The 17770-nt window shown below is 38.1% G+C and overlaps 1 protein-coding gene across 1 annotated transcript in view; it reads left to right on the forward strand.

The window, feature by feature from the left end:
- Positions 1–3263: 3263 nt before the first annotated feature.
- The window catches only part of LOC119784672 (protein ELFN1-like), a 167062-nt gene continuing 152555 nt past the window's right edge, over positions 3264–17770 (forward strand). The window contains exon 1 of the mRNA XM_038286850.1: positions 3264–3608. The gene's annotated coding sequence lies outside the window, so the exon portion shown is untranslated. The remainder of the gene's footprint in view (positions 3609–17770) is intronic.

Raw genomic sequence — 17770 nt, forward strand, 5'->3', positions numbered from 1 at the left:
TTGGAACCACGGTGAACCCCTCATTACTTGGGGCCCTAACACATGGCACTAGAGATGATGGAGGAGCTCCTGTTGGAATACAGGGACTAAAGGAAACTTTATTTGGAGTCTATCTTTAATGATTTAAACTGAGCCACCATGCAGGTCAGGTTCAGCTCCTCTGACCGGACAAAAAGCTGTTATAGCTTCAAGAGTCACAGTGGTAGGAGCAGGGTCTATAGCATCCTCCTAATTCCCAGCACTGGGAAAAGAAGGTTTCCTTAAAGATAGAGATGAGAGTGTAAGTTATGGCATGTCTCTAGAACATATTTTTCTAGCACAAGATTCGAATGCCGCGGTGAAATCCTGATGCCCAGTGGTGAAAGCAGAAGCTACTGCATCCTTCCTGCTGCTTTCTATGGAATAATCTTAGGGCTGGCTGAGGTAATGCTATGGTCCAGGCTTATTAAGTACCTCAGGAGTCCATAATACTATGGCAAAATACTCATTGGCATCAGTAGGAGCAGGGGAATGACATGCAAAAAACAAATGGGAAGAAGAGCGTGTTTTTGTCTATCCCAGTATCATTTTACATGGCAGTCACTAGCTTTGCTGTACAAAAAGTGGAACCCAAAACAATGAGAATGTGTAGAGAGCGGATGGCCATGAATTTGATCTCTTCCCAACGATTTTCACAAAGAACCAGGCCTAACTTCTAGTTATCTGGTTGGTACCGGTTAAATGATGTCCACGCAAGGCAAAGAAGTAAAAAAAACTGGAAGGTAGTTGGTACCATGACTCCTTTCGGACGATGTCCAAATACTGAGTGTCACTCTGGAATTAATAAAAGAGAGATCTGATTGGAATTGGAGGAGTTCACAAGTCTAGCAGGAAAACTGATGAGGAGATGGCTCAGTAGTGTCCTTTGAGCTGGCAGTCAGAGCTTTTTGTTGAGCTTGCCTCTGCAATAGAAACACATTCATTGTCTCCTGTGTAATTGTTCCTTATCAAACTGTCTGGAGTAACCCAACAGTAATGCTTCAGATTCAGGGGTTATAGGATGAGTTAAAAGATTGGTCTCTTGGTAACCTGGAAAAGATTTCTTTTGAGAGAAAAAACACTTTCTGGGAAAAACAGACTAGGATTCCTCATGACATCGTTTTCTTTTCCTTTCAGAGAGGAGAAGGTCTATGTGGCTAGAGAGATCCTAAAAGTATTTTAAGTAATTCAGAGAGTAAAAGGCCTGTTCAGGATCAGTTCCAACCATTTGCATTTCCAGCTCCACAATACAGACTAAACACCTGAGGGGCTAATCACCTGGCCAAGTGAATTGGATAAAGGAAAAAGGAAACAAGGCATGTTTTTTTTTTTTTTTACTTTACTTTCTGGACCTAGATTATCCACTGCTGTATTTCAGAGAATGATAGTCAATGATATATTGAGCAACAGACCTTCTACCTCTCTTAAATTATAAGAAACTTGCTGCATCTTGATTAGGAAATACTGGATCTAAGATGAGTCCCTTAACAAATACTGAGCAGGATGAACAAAAGATAGGGATTATTTGCCATTCAACAGTGTTGCACTGCTTAGCTCTTCCTGTAAGTAGTGATATCACAAATGCAACTTTTGAACATTCTGTATGAAATGAAAAGTCGAGCGGTTTCTCGGTTGGCTCTCATTTACAGACATGATTTTTGCTACACTTCTGCCGTGTGAGATCCGCAAATGCATAGAGGATTTGTATGTGTAATATTGTAATACTGTATTTGCTACCCTGAGCATAGGCTCACACGCTGCGTGAGTTCAGCACAACTTGTTGCATCTAAACCCGCATACCACCAGTTAGCGGTATTGTACTGTACGTGAAATTTCTGCAGCAGTACCAAGTTCAATTCACCGCCCATTACGCAGCCTCACAAATGCAACAACATATTCTCATTACCAGTTCGTATGAAATCGTACGAAAAGTTATGCACAGTATTTTGTACGTTTTTGACGTTTTTCCTTGAAAAAACAGATCAGTGAGCATGCGCAACCAGACAGACGAAAAAAGCAGATCCGCGGAAGGACGTAAAACTGGGGAAAACAATGCAATAATTACTTCTTCATGTCTCTAACTACGCTGCTTGCTGTTTTGTATCTTAGGGTTAGGGTCAGGGTTAGGTGCAGGGTTAGGGTTAATTGTCTGTTAAATTCTGTTATTGAATGGTGCGCAAAATGCGCATGCGCAAGAATATCTTGTCTCGAGGCAAGACGTAAAAATACGACGAAATACCACGAAAAAAACGTCTAAAACGTGCGAAATTACGGTGCATAACTTTTCGTACGATTTCATACGAACTGATAATGAGAATACACTGAATGCAACTATAGGCCTACTCCGCCATCACACTATAGCTTTAAGTTCTTCTGGTCTTCTTTGACTTTTTACAAGGCAGTAAGATCCAGTTGCATATCACATGACTCATGGGATCTGAAATAAGTTTTTTCATTGCAGTTTTGATTTGACCGAAAAACCATCCCAGTTGTAAAAACTTTTATTTGAAAAATTGCTTTTTTCTATGGAATTTGCATTGTTTATATTTTGCTAATGTATTTAATAATTACATAATTACAATTTGCAAATTTGATGGTAAATGGAAACCCAGTTGATGTACACAAATAGAACACTGAATGATATGAATAATGGACTGTAGATGGCAGAAACAGACATTACTAGCAGAAATAAAAAAGGGCCCCAAAAATCAAATTTCGCTTAGGGCCCCATGGAGGCTTGGGCATCCTACTAATCTTACTGTATCATGCTGATGGGACATTGTTGTCCTTTTGTGTACTTAGCAAAGTAACCAACTTTAGATAGCACGGAAATTTTCAATCTGGCATGTTTTTGAAAAAAATATAGTGCATCAATCACTCCAGGAAAAAAAAAAGCTGTTTGCCTGTTTCATTCTACCACTCAGCTGGGTTTTTTAAAATGTTCATTAAAAAGTTTGCAAGATTGAGTTTGATACGACTCCATCTCTTTCTTTGTGGAGAGTAGCTACCATCTCACAGCTTCAAGTGCAGTCCAAGCCCCCCTTTTCTATGCCGAAACAGCTGGCTGTTGTTCGCTTCAGTTCAGAGAAGTGACGGGCTGGAGGTGATTGAAGCGCAGAGCTATAGGAGGAAAGAGGCTGGATTCCATCGAATTAATCACCGTCTGTTCCAGTGCAGGAGGGAGGTAGAGTCAAAGCAGTCAAACAGAGGAGAGAGGAGAGAGAGAGGTGGAAAGGAGGAGGAGGAGGAGGAGGGGAAGTGGTGCCTGACGCAGTGTAAGAGGCAGAAGCAGAGAGAGACGGAGAAGCAGGGAGGCAGAGCGCATCACATCAGACGCTGCTTTGCATCCAAAAAAATCTCAATCACCACATCAGGAGCCGCTGTGACCGACGGAGCCTCTTCTCGGTCACAGCTGATGTCAGATACATCTGAAGAGAAAGGAGACAAGCTTGGACAAACAATCAAATAAACAGCAGAAAAACACATAGACGCACTTCACTGAGACGCACGTCCATCGCCGGAGGCAGCGAGCGGACCACTGTGCAGAGGAGCGCCGTCTCTCTGCGTACTGGCATCTGGATCCACATCAGGTAGACTCAACCTTAAGCGCTCCCATCATCATCATTATCTGTATAGAGATTGTGCACAAAGCCTGATTCGACGCATGTCGTGTTTCAGCTTTGAGATGACTGATACGACATGGTGCATGGCAACTTTAATACATGACAATATCCGAAGCATTCCAGTGGTTCTGAAATCAACCTGTTTGTGTGTATGTGTGAGAGAGTTCCCACTGGTTATTAATGGAGGGCATTTAATGATCAGCTCGATCATTTTATCTCCAAGCTCTTGTGGGGGCAGATAATGCGGGGTGCAGATATAGATTTAAATGATCACTTCTCCCTGGATGTGTGCGGTGGATGTTTCTTGTGTGTCTGCAATTACGAACTCTGTTGAATTGAACCAGGTCATCTTCGATATTTATTAATGAGTCCAACACGTGAGAGGCTTTCTGCACAAACGAGTGGGTCACTTAGAATTAATCAAATCTTTGTCCCGGGACAGGCTGAATTGCCAGAATTTGTGGTGCAGTCGGGAGCAGGGACAGCAGCTTCTATACAAATATTCTAAAATGTTTTCTAAGTTTATACATTTAAAGTAGCTATTTATATCACAAAACATAATGCTTGAATTATATCGAAGTCAATGCTCAAAATGGGTTCTAATAGTTTGCATCAAATTTTGGACCCCAGTATGAGCCAGGTCAGGTTTATTGGAACATACTCCTTTTTAAGACCCAGTTATATTTTATGTTATACAATTTCCATAGGTTCAGATTCATTTTTATCAAATGACACTTATGGCAGAGAAAGTGTCAAAACTAGATGAATTAAACTGAAGAACCACTGCCCTACCCCCACATATTGCTGTGCACCACCAGTCAGAGGTTTAAAAACGTTCTTGAAATATTTTATCTGAAGTTACAAGAAAGATACATTTGGCTAGTTGGAGATTTATTTCAGCTCAAAGAACAACTGTCAACATCTAAAAACAAAGTTACTGTTTCCATTCAACTACTGCTGTCCAAAAGTGCGTATGACTATATCTAAATGCTCTGTGGACCTCTAGGCTATGATTATGATGAATGTAAATTTAAGTCTATATTTCAGTTTTTAGACTTTTAATGGTAATCCACACAGACTGTTTTGGGCCAAGACTGATAAATATGAAATCCTTATGGTTATATTACCAATTTTTTTTTTTTTTTTTTGGTGAATACAACTGCTACTCCTTTTCTTATCTTCCTCAGATATATTTTTCAGCTCCTGTTCCTAATTAATGAATTATGCTGACTAACAGACATTTACGTTTTTTGTTTTAGCACAACTGACTCCCATCTCTGAGGTATTTGTTACCAGGGCAGGTGGTAAATAAAATAAAAATCTTTATATTAAAAGTGTAAAGATGTTGGAATAACACATCTATTCTTAAAATGATTAGCTTTAAAATAAAAGAAAAAATATTTTCTTGTGTTAATTACTCGGGTGTTTAAACATGATATTTGTGTATCTAAACTAAGATAAAATAATGGCTAAATAATTATTACTGACTCATCTAAGGGATGTATATGTACAGTATAAAATAAACATTAGAATTAGTTTTAACTGGGAAGGTTAAACCTTTAAGATCCAAAAGTTTCTGGCACAATGTCATCAACTTCCAAGGTGCATGAAGAGGTTCAATGAGCGAGTGAGATAAAAACTTTAGCAACTTTGTAATGAATTTAATTGCATGACGAACCATGTTCATAGGGTTTGTTCCAAAGTGTTGTTGAAGTTTTTGCCTCAACAAGTTTATACTTCAGCAAGTGTACCCACGCCTGCCTTAGGGACCAGTGGGCAGCTCGGAGTCTCCGAGACTCAAATTGAACATTATCCTGGGACCCAGAGTGGCAGACTGTGGGGTTTGAACCACGTACTTGCATGTTTTGAGGTGTTTTAGCTTTTAGCGATAGCATATTTCATAAAAACAACAAAAAGAAAACAGTGTGGAGTAAAAATGAGCACTGACAGTTGATATGATATGCAAGGAAGAAAACGTTTTTATTTTAATCTGCTGAGGAGAATGGCACAAACCAGCTGAATACAACTGAGTGTGATTTTGAAGCATTCAGAAACACACCCCTACATTTAAAAAGAATCCACACCATACACACACATGAACATTGAATCTTCTCACGAGAAACACTTTAGTTCATCAAAGGAAATGAATTTGCTCAGATACACATTTCAAATAACTGTTTCTCGTTCACCCCAGAAGGGCATAAACTTTAACCATAATATGAAGGAGGCTATGTGAACTAATGATTTCTCATGACCTTCCCTTCACCCCTGTCTAGAGTAGGGAGGGGAAGGCATCTGCTTTCTGTCCCCCTAAACAGTACAGCATTGTGAATAGTACAGGATTTCTCTATCATTACTCCTATTCAAACAAACATTTTATCACATAAAATAGGCCAAGGAAAACTTTGATTTCACAAGGGCCATTTTAGGCATTCTGACACGGAAGAGACAATATTCCCTTCTTTTGTGCTACGGACCTATAATGATGTCCGCAGCACTCATTATAGATCCGTAGCATTGATTATTTTTCAACAGTTATATAACTACCTCAGGAAATATGAAAAATATTACATTTTTTGTTTCCTGGAAGTTGTAATTACTATTCCTTTTGAAATGTCAAAGCAAAATTAAAATACACCCTGAAAACCTGCATGAATCAAAGAAAGAAAAAAAAGGAAAAGTCCTCTGTTTTTAAATGCACAAGAGCTACATTTTTTTGCCTTGGACTTTGGCGTCAGCAGCTTCAAGATGATTTAAGGCCTTTTAAAATTCTCTTTCCTAATCTTAAGCTTTTGCAATCTTTCTTATACAGAAAGGCAGCTGTTTGTGACTTTTCATGATTTACAGTGGTGTTCTCCAGCCATGAGATGCAAATGATTAGAACAATGGGACTAATGCAAGAGGCATCTGTCTGAACACATTCGTTCTTAAAATGGTTTGTACTAGTATTTTCGGAGAAAATGCATTAACCATTTTTCTCCTATTTCTAATCTTCTCTCAGGTGCAAGAAACTTGCCAAAGTGCTAAAGACTTTATGTAGAAGTCTTGCGCAGTCAGTTATCCAAGCCTTGTTTTTTCACAAAGTGACCAAGTTTGTTGTTATTTTGAAGCAATCGTCCATTTTAAAATCCAGAATGAATTAGGCTATACCATGACAGAATGCATTATGAAACTTTGCACATATAAATAAAATATTTATCCGCTGATGAGAGAATTGGCCACTTCATCTTTAGGTGGCATGTCAATTCCCATGGGAAACTGGTTTAATTTGTTGTTATTTAATTGAAGAAAGTGTAGGCAGTGAACTATTGCAATAATATCTTGAACAGAAAAGGATGGACAGTTCAGAAAGGAGGCTCAACCTTAAATTCTAATAGACATTCATTTATTTCACTGAATGGCAGCATTACTCGTGTGGAATCCATGGGTTTGGGTCTGTCTTAATTCATCAAAATAAAGTTTAACCGTTAACATTTCTATGTTAATGTGTTGTATGAGACAGGATGACAGATATGGTCTGGAAATGTAGAATACATGTGTGCTTTAGCATTAAAAGAGGATTCTGCACTGTTGTGTCATGTTGATTGATGGCAAAGCATTTACATCATATGGTGTTCCCCTTACCTCGACCACCAGTTTCCATTATACTCTTGCTTTTGCTAGAAATGTTTTTGAAATCGATTTTGAATCAAATAATTTTTATTTTTACTTTTGCAAAATTGCAACCAACAGGCAAAATGGCTTTTATTGCTCTTGTGATTTATTACTCACTGCTTGGCTTTTACTGCTTCTCACTTATGTACAGGTAGGATGTATCATTTTTAGAAGGATCGTTTACACAGTTATCTGAAGTTAAGGATGTTTGTTGAATCTGATGTGGTGCCTCGTTGAAGCCCATAGTAGGAAAACAAGGAAGAGAATGCGCTGTTGCCTGATGCCCAATATTCGTATCAATTGCACTTGATGTGATATATGCATATGTCATTTTAGTCATTTCAAATTAGAAGAGATGTGCAAGTGTCCTAATTCATTTCTCACAATTAATTGCAGTCATTGTTGAACAAAATATAAGTCTTTTTAAAACTTTGTTCATCGTTTTACTTTGACGTGTATTTATTCTTTAAATAAATGTTTGACAGCTCCCTCATGTTTCACATGCTTTTTACAATCATCTTGGGTAAGTTAGAAAGTTATAGAAAACTTAATAAACTTAATTCGCTAGATTCAGTACATTCCATAGATACGCTATGCACAGAGTGAAGATTTCAAGCTTTTATTCCTCCTGTGTGACAATTTCCTGCCTACAGTTAGTGAATATACACCATATAGGATTAGAGTATTACATCTATCCAGTGAATAATCAATACAAAAATATGCTTGTCATGAGAAATGTGTTTATTTCCTGCACAAAGGTTGCTTTATTTTACAATAGGAATATTTTCATTTTGAATATGACTGTAATAGTTCTTGAATATTAAATGTTCTTACATTGTTTATATACATGTTTGCTTTTTTTTTTTTTTACTGCATTCATGTTACCAAATCTTTGCCAAATATTCATTGGTAGGGTAGGATTCAATCCAGTAGAACTACACACACTACAAAAAAGAGCAAAGCTCTCATAAGAGCTTTTCAGGTACAGAGACTTCAACCAAGCATGAATAGTGCAACTCAGACATGGATGTATAATAACCTACCTCCATGCCTGTGTTTGAGCAGTTCAAACACAGAAGCTCACTGGATGCATCCGTTAGACACAAAATCACTCAACCAGTTAAATTTTGGATGCCCCACTATCTGTTGTAGCGAATGTTGTTGCCACTTCGTCCCACAGGGCATAGACTACTAACAGAGTTTTCCCACTGACTGACTCCAGTTGTTGGCAGAGTGCCATCAACAGACAGAAGGAACAAGAAAAGGAAAGCAAAAAATTGAATGAAACCGGGTTAGAGAACTCTTACTATCATAATCAGGCATGATGTGGTTGCTGCATAGTTTAATTTACTCCTTTTTAGGACATTTTCCTTTTTCGATTGAGAAATGATTGACTAGCTTGTCTCAAAGCCCGACACCCTCTATCAGAGTGAAACAGTCACTTATTTTGGGAATTTATTGATAACCATCTTTGAGGTTGCTCATCTTGCTTTCATCCTGCATTAGTACTGCAGTGCTTGCTGCAGCAGGCTCACAATTTGTAGGGGCACCTCAGAAAGGGCAGAAAAAAAGATACTCTTAAGCCAAAACAAAATCCTGCTCAATAATAAACAAAAAACACATCTCAGCATGCCGCTACACGGTAAGATCTTTTTTATTTCTGCAGCAGCTTTAGTAGACTATATGGTGGTTTGACTCTGATGCTTACATCAGTAATAAGGCAGGTGAAAACATTAAAAATCTGCTGTAATGAGAAGTGACATCTTTAGTGGAGAGAAATTGCCAGCATGTCTGGGAGTACAAAACAAATGAACTGTGATGGGTTCAACATTCGGGCTGTCATTTCACTGTGCTCCAGTTTTGTTCTAACCTTCACCTGAAGTTTTGAAGGACTTCTGTGTTCTGTGGCTTTTTTTCATCCATCACTTACCTTAGCCCCAAGAGTAAGCTATCCATCCATAGTAAATTCTTTGTGTCTAGAGGCATCACTGTGGGACAAGTTCTACCAAAATACTTAAGAAGTACATCTTTGTAATGGAGGAACCCTCTTCAGGTGCCTATCTACTTTCCACATTTTCAATCCAGATAAACAAAGCTCATCGCAAGCTAAACTCCCAATCTGATTGCATTATTTGTTATTTAGAAAAGCCATCTCTGATTCTCTCCATATTAAGCATGTTGGAGCACATGGCTCCAACATGCTTAATTGGTATCTTATCGGTATCTTATGTCATAATTTTGATCTTTGTTGAGAGTGCCCCAAAGTATGGATACAAAACTGTGTGCAAAGTAAACATGACACCTCTATTCTGACTGGATCTATAAAATAAAAAAATAAAATAGAAAATATTCAGTGCCTTTAGTGAACAACTGTCCAAGTTATGTTGTTAACTTTTTTTTTTTTAGAAGTAATGTGGTAAAACGTGAATAAATGCTATATTCTTAAAAATGAAAATCTAACTTAACAAATCTTATTTGTATAAAGAATCAGCTAAATAGGCAAAACAATATAGCCCTGTGCTGCATTTTATACAAATCAATTCAGTTTATTTATATAGTGCAAATTCACTACATATTTCATCTCAAGGCACTTAACAGAGACTATTCAACCAGATCCTACAGTCAGATTGGTTCAAAGTTTTCTATCTAAAGAAAACCAGCGTACTGCATCTACTTTTTGACTCGACAGCAATCCCTCACACTGATGCTACATTCACACCGGGGCGCAGCAGGAGCAGCAAAATCACGTCTGCTGCTTCCTTTTTGCTGCTTGTACCAGTTTAGTCCTGATGCGCGGCTGAAGCAGCTTTGCTGCTCTAGCTGCGAGGTGGAAAGTGGGTCTGAGGCGCGTTGGGCGGAGCTACTCTATCCTTTCTTTGCCTTGCAGCTATATTTGCTGTGATCAGTGGGAATAAAGTAGTTTTAATATGTTTTTAAGTGAGAAAATCCACCTGAAAACTTAGTCAGTGCAGTCAGTTCATTCAGATTACCATCCTGCCTTCCAATATTATTTCAGTCGGAGCTGCTCAGACCCCCACATCCCCTCGGTGCGCTGTCACTAGGAATCCCATTCAATTTACCGCGGCGGCTGGAAGGGGGTTTTCATGTACATAATCCAAACTGCAGGCACCAGGATAATAAAAGCAAACACACAGGTTGTTAGCATTTTAAGTTAATTTAGGCATTAATAAACAGTTTCAGATGAGTGATCATAGTGCTCTGTATCATCAGCGATGTGTCTGTCTGCCTGGCATTCCCAGATCAGCGTCTCTGATTGGTTGATGCGGTGAGTAGGGCAGCAAAAGTTAAATTTTTCCATCTCGAGCAGCAGCGCGTTTGTGGTGCGTCGTGCGTGTCAGATGCTTAAACGCTCCCGACGCGCTTCCCAGTGGGTGCGTCACTGAGTTAGGAAAATTGGTTAGAAACAGGACAGGTTGTTGGTGACCAATGGGCAGAGATCCACGACTACAGTTTGTGCATACCCTCACCCACTCAGTGGCTGCTCACAAACTTTTGAAGGACCACTAGGTGGACCTGTCCCTGGTCTCTGTGGCTCCAGGCTGTTAACTACTGGGCTTATTCAAACTCCTGGATATTGAACAGATTGAAGCCGGGAATCGAACTCTGAAACCCTCGCTTCTAAAGCTACAGTAATGCTACACATATTACACATAAGTAGAAGAGAAGGGGAGAGTGAGTACACATGCTCATAGATTTAAGTAAGTGGAGAGAAGCATGGTGGAGAAGCAGAGTCGACAAAGTGTAAGCTATGACTTTGTAAAACTTTTTAAAATTACACTTTAGTGACCCATGACAACAAACTTCTTTATCTAAACACACAGTTAGAGCACATTAAGGAAAGCAGACAAGTTTTAAATGTGCAAGTTTTGTTGACAATATTAACGTTTTAGCTCAATCTAAGTTGCCTCTTTGGGAAATAAACAAGATGTTAGATTTTAGAGGGAATATAAGATTATTATATTGTGTCCCTCTAACGTTCATTCTGACTTGCAGGCTGTACTGAGGTTGAGTGTATAAACTGAAAAAAATTTTTTTCATTAAACAAATTTTTAAAAGGCTCCAATTTATGTATTCATTTGTAACCATCTTTGGTTGTTTTAAAAGTTTCAAGATTGGTACAATACTTAAATTTAGTTTCGTCCCTTGTGTTAAATGAAAGATGGGACTTTTTAGCAGCTTGTAAATATGTCAAATTTATGTTTTTAAGGTTTTTTTTGCAGGTGTGTTTTTTTACAAAGTATGACAGCCTGCGTGTTATCACTTTAAGCTTTACGCAGCTTCCTGTTTTTTTATTTTAAAACTCTCATCCGTAGATTTGAAATCTAATTACTTAAATACACATATATGTAGTCATTTCACAGGCGGAGGAGAAAGTCATGGGTTGAGCAACTTCACAAAATACACAATAGGTGTTGGATGGAACATTTGCTCTGTTAAAATTATTCAGGGCCCCAGCACTAGTAAGGTGGAAATGTTGATACTGCTCAAATTAAAGTTGCTTATTTTGATTCTATAGAGTTCTGTTTTTTTGTTTTTGTTTTTTGTTTTGTTTTGTTTTCAATCATATTCTTTGGTTCTTTGGAGAATTTCAGTTGACCTACAGTTGGACAGTGGACATCCTGTATATGTCCATGTTCACTTTTTTTCAATATTGTGGCCGATATATATATTGGATATTAGCAAATATGTCGCATTCCAGTTTATACTCTCTCTCAGATACAATGGTGTAACGACACAACAATAGGCCCGTAAGTAACATTATATGGGTTGGCCCCATATGAAGCACAGCACGTGATAAAGGTTCAGGATACAGTGACATATCCATAAATCGGCCAAGAAGATACAATTATGCAATTCTCAGTAGTATATGATCACCCATCCACATGGAAAATCGTATCCATCGTCGCTAACACATTGTAAGTAACGGTTATGGTTTTAATCTACGCTTTGGGTTACTCATAAGTCCAGGCCATAGTGTAAAAAATTAAATTCTCAAATACATTTATTTTTTACCAACCGTCTAATGAACTATACACGGTTATTAACATAGTAATTTAAAGTACCACTGTCTGCGTTGCTATTGGTGTCGTGTTTAAACGGCTCACCATCCTGTTGAAATCTGGCATGTGTTGGGGTATAAAAAAGGTCCGGGGCGGTCAGTCACTTCCGTATCAGGTGGAATTTTTCGCACTATTACATCTTCAAAGAGACGTCATAGTCTACAATTGCATAGGGGGCCTACCAGGTGTCAGTGATGGGGCCCTAAGATGTCGTGGGCCCGTAAGCAACTGCTGTCTCTGCTTACGGATATTTACGCCTTTATTTTACACACTTCTGCTGACTTATTCTCTTGGCAATTTGTCACATGTGAAACTTTTTAAAAAAACCTGACATGAATTTGGCTGAGCCCAAAGCCTCTACTTTTAAAGGAATAAGGTGAAATGAGAAATTTCATTTTTTATAACCATTAAAGATTTTCCTGGTAGTCTAGGATTTAGACAACAGTATTAAAATTAGTGAGCAGCCCTTTTCGCCCCTATTGTGATTTTTTAAGAATATTTATAAGATAGAATATTTGAGAATTGTTCTTATTATTTTGCTCAAAAGCACTGTTGTAGTATGTCTTTAGTATTGTTTAGCTGTGTGAAAACTTTGACAACATCCTGAATTTGGAAGATGAGGTTTGAGGCATATAACACACAACTAAAGGCATTGAAAGCAGAAATTTCTTTACTTGAAATTCTAAAACATATCTGCAGCATTCACAGAAGTAAGGCATTTTTAAACCCTTAAAGGACTTAGAGATCTGCAAACTGTCTGTGCTACACATGCACACATCCATGCTCCAGATGCACATGTTCCATCCCAGAACACACATGCTCAAGCGAGCACACGGATTAATAATGTACCACCGTCCCTGTAGGGGCCTAGTTAGCATTTCAGGAAGATTGCACAAACACTGGGGAACTGTAATTAGGAAGTTATTGTTACAAGTTGCAACTCACCCACACATACACCACTGTTGGCACACACACACACATACCCATGCAGAGAAAACACAAAGAGAAAAGAGGGCACAAGTTATTATCTCTACTTACCTATCCATCATTTGCCACAGTCTTCCTTGTAATTTTTTATGAAACAAAAAAGAACAATAACCTATCAGTGGTTGCCATGTAATTTCCCACAATAAAAAAAAACACACACACATATACACATATATACATATATATATATATATATATATATATATATATATATATATATATATATATATATATATATATCAATTCATAGAACAACCAAGAAGCATGCTCGAGAGTCAAAAAGGTGAAAAGCCTTAATTTTTAGAAAGTTGAAAAGACATTGAAAACTGGGTTTGGAACATCTTATCAACATCTATTATTGGAGTGAAGTGGGACAACATAAGACCAACCAAACTTCTCCAATTTTCAACAACTATTTCTGGACTAAATAAAGGATTTAGACCAGATTTAGCCTAAGAACCAACATCTAAATTAGGTCTGTTAATTTTGGGCTGGTGCTCTATCTGCCAGGGTTCTTGCTCTGATTTTACGCTGCTCCTATATGATCTCAAGAACCCCATCTCACCTTACCTTGAGTTCGGTGGAAAGCAGCCTTGCTCCCGGACTCCCCGGACTGGGAGCATCTCTGGAGGATCTGGCAGACCCTAGCAAGTCAACAGCTTTATTCTGCTTTCCTAAGTAAATAAAACACTGCATCTTACTCTGTGAAACACACATTCTCTGTTTGGTATTAACATACCATCAGTGCTTAAAGCGGCAATCCCAATTTTAAGTCCCCACCTATGGAACTATGACGCATGTCTTCCCCTCTGTATCTCCACTTCAGTTCAGCAGGAGCTTGAACCAGCAAACCCACCTATTTACCTATAATTAAAGAAGATTAAAAAGGGTTTAAAATTGTAATCACTAGCCGTCTTAAAGGATGTGATATAGTCTATTTCTAAATAATTTGTGTACATCCCTTTGACTGTGCAGGAAGCTGCCTCGTATCCTAAAACCTGGAATGATTTTGGGCATTTGCACCAACAATGGTGAAAGGTCTATTAACTGGAATGTTACATTCTCAAATGATGAGACAAACCAACTATGACCTCATACCTCATGTTCATAGCGTGAATGATGAATGAGCTGCTTAATGTTTGCTGACGCATATCTTGCTGCTGCCAGCGTACCATAGTTAGAGGGCTAAGCCCAACCTAAACTCTGCAGAAGAGGTCTTACAGCATCTCTTTTGCTGCGTTTTCCCTCCCCTACATATCTCGTCTCCTCCTTCTTGTAATTCCTGTTTGTTGCCATCTCCAGTGGCATCTCTTTATATGACTTAGCTGTTCACACCGTACTCATGCAGGCTGGGGCGGATGAACGAGTGTGTGTGCTTTGAGTGAGCTAGTTTGTATTCCAGCTACTGCCACACTACCCCTCTCTGGAAATCAAGGAGAAAATTCAGCATACCGAAAATAGGAGTAGAACAGAGAACAGAAGGGGAAGGTGAGAAGCCAGCCAGACATTGGAAGAGAGATAGTGAGTAGGATTCAGATGCCACACTGATATTAAGTGGAAGAGTACAGGAAAAATAACAAAAGTGCGTTTTAGGTGGATAGATCCTTCATTACATGTGCCTTCTTCCCCCATGCTCCCCTCTAACCTGTTTTGTTACCTCTAGCCTCTGTTCTGCAGACAGCACTGCCTTTGTGGCAGAAAAGCACCCTGCACAAACCTATCTTTCCTATTCTCTTTTCTGAGGTGCTCTTCAAGGCTGAGAGGAGAAATTTCTTTAACTGTCCTATTACCTGCTAAAGACTGTACTATTGAAATCGTATTACCTATCCTGAGCAAGTAGCATATTGGCTGTTTCTCCATTTCCCGACAAAGATCTGCAGTTCAAGCCCTTGGAGCACGAGAGGGAACTGGCAGATTGCATTTTTATGTAGTCTTTCCTCTCTCCCATCCTCCAGGCACCTTCATTGTTTTTCTCTGTTCTCTGGTGACAGATTTCTGTAAGGATGAGGTATCATTTATATCCTGCTCCTGGTGCTCGGAATGTCTTGAGAGCAGCTCTGACAGAAGAAAAGACAAGAAAGATGGACGCCAATGATTTTCTCTGATGTCTTAGATAGGAGGCTGATAGTTAAAGGGCAAAAAGAATGGCAACCAATCATCTCTGAGAACCATTGATAAAATAATTTATTATACAGCTGATACGTGTAACCCTGTGTGAAGTTCAGTGATGCAGCCACTGTGTATATATTCAGGACTCTAATACAGTGTCTTACTTTAGAGACCAAGGCATTATCTTCATCCATACACTGATGAGATTCACTGTGATCCACCATGTCTTGGAGCTTTTTTTTAAATCTGAAAGCATCCAGAGAGCAATCATAATGTCTGCTCTACTCTCTGCACCATTATTAAGAGAGCAGTGACATTTTATTTTTCAGAAACTCATCATCTTTATGTGGATTGTTCTCTTGCCCGAACTGCTGTGGTTTAATTACATTTCACTCAAATCTACAGGAGCAGAGATTTTGGAGCCAGTAAAAATAGTTTTTTTACAATATGCAGGATAAAATATAACTTTGTCAAACTTTAAGGAATTTTTTTAAGTAGCTCTTGTCACATATGACTTGGAAAAGATTAAATACGCATTAGGTTTTTATCATGTTATCATGCTAAAGCAATAGATTTTATGTCAATGGAAATGTATATTTTGCTCTCTTTTACTGCTCCCGTCCCACCTGAGCAATCCCATCCCTTGCCAAATAAATACAAATTGTTTAAAACAATGGATATATAAAAAACAGAGAAATTGTTTTCTGGGAATATCTCTTATGGACTTTTTTATTTAAAATTTTAAGAATGACTTATGTCCATTTTCAAGGGGAAATTTATATTTTTTTAAGTTCTATGGATTGTAAGTAATTTAAAAACAAAACTATGTTTTTTTATTACCGGTATACTGAAGATAGAGGGCAATTCTATTGCTAAAAACCACTGAACTGGGCAATGGAATGTCAATAGGGAGTATAGAATGATCATGGCTCAAGTCAAAGAGTGACTGAACAATGAAGCATATCAGAGTTCTGACAAAATAATCATTAAATTTCCAAGAATGACCGTAGGCGACTTCCAGTCACATTGTGTGTCTATGTTAAGAATTGACAGAGCATGTTTGCAACATTTGCTTGTTTCTAAAAACTAAAATCAGAAACATGACTACACTGTTCCTATTTGGCAGCAGCTTAGAGCTTACTTTCTTGGAAGTGTTTGATTTAGACATATGCTGAGTGTTAAATGCCTGGGTAAAACATAAGGTGTTGTTTATTTGACAATAAACCAATGAAACGTATACTAAGTTACTACAGCAGTATATTTACATGAATGCCAAAAGCAAAAAATATTATAAAAACACTTTATAAAGAGAAGAGCAAATATGCAAATTAACGAACACCTAGAATATATTATTTTCCATGTGCATCCCAGATTGTTCATTTTTCTTTGTCTTTTCTAAAAAGTTGTTTAAATCAGTCCTACCTGTCTTTATCAATGCTGGGTCAGATCCTGACATTTGAAAAAAGGAGGCAGGAAAGTGAAATAAAGCGTTAACCTCACTGCATGCAGTTAGCCAAGCGTCGTAGCTTGACCAGTTACTGGTAGATTGTACAGACTCCATCTGTCTCTGGACTGCTGATTAATGTTGATGTTCGGCTGATCAGGTAAAAATGAATTCATTTCCAGCTTCTCTTGGTAAGTTTGCTTTTATGGATTTCACTACTGCGACTCGACCTGTCAATCACTGGCACTACAACAGTGACAACATTTCCTGTCAGCTCAGGGCACACCTGTTGTGTGCCCTGAGCTGTCCTATATCTTTGTATTGCGGAGGAGCTACTGCACATGTACAAGAATTTTGAACCCTAGGGCGGAAATACGTCACCAAAACGACAAAAAACAAAAGAGTTTTAATTGTCATTAAGGTTGAATATTTATTGGCCAGCCGCCACCGTCTTCATCAGATAATTTAACTTCTGTCTGAATGAACGACAAGTTTTATTATAAAATAATAGAAAATGACAACCATTGGGGCAATGTTAACATCACTGTGGTAACAATATAATAAGACAATGAGTCAACTTAGAGCAGTAAAAACAAAAGACAGTCTCAAGTTTCAAAGTTAAATGAGCTTGATTAACCAAATGATTAATTAGATGAGCAGTTTGTAATTTACATTTTGCTTATCCATTTATTAATTAATTGACTGTTTAACCCAATCCTTTGTCAAAAAAAAGACTTGCATATCAATTCAACAATAACCTTTATTTTTTGAAAAAATATATATTTTTTCAGAATATATATCTTTTTCTGTATTTTTAGTTCTGTTAAATGCTTTCTCAAGAAAATAAAAACCAT

The sequence above is a fragment of the Cyprinodon tularosa genome, unplaced genomic scaffold (genome assembly GCF_016077235.1).
Source record: "Cyprinodon tularosa strain WSP-4 unplaced genomic scaffold, ASM1607723v1 ctg231, whole genome shotgun sequence".
Taxonomy (NCBI): domain Eukaryota; kingdom Metazoa; phylum Chordata; class Actinopteri; order Cyprinodontiformes; family Cyprinodontidae; genus Cyprinodon; species Cyprinodon tularosa.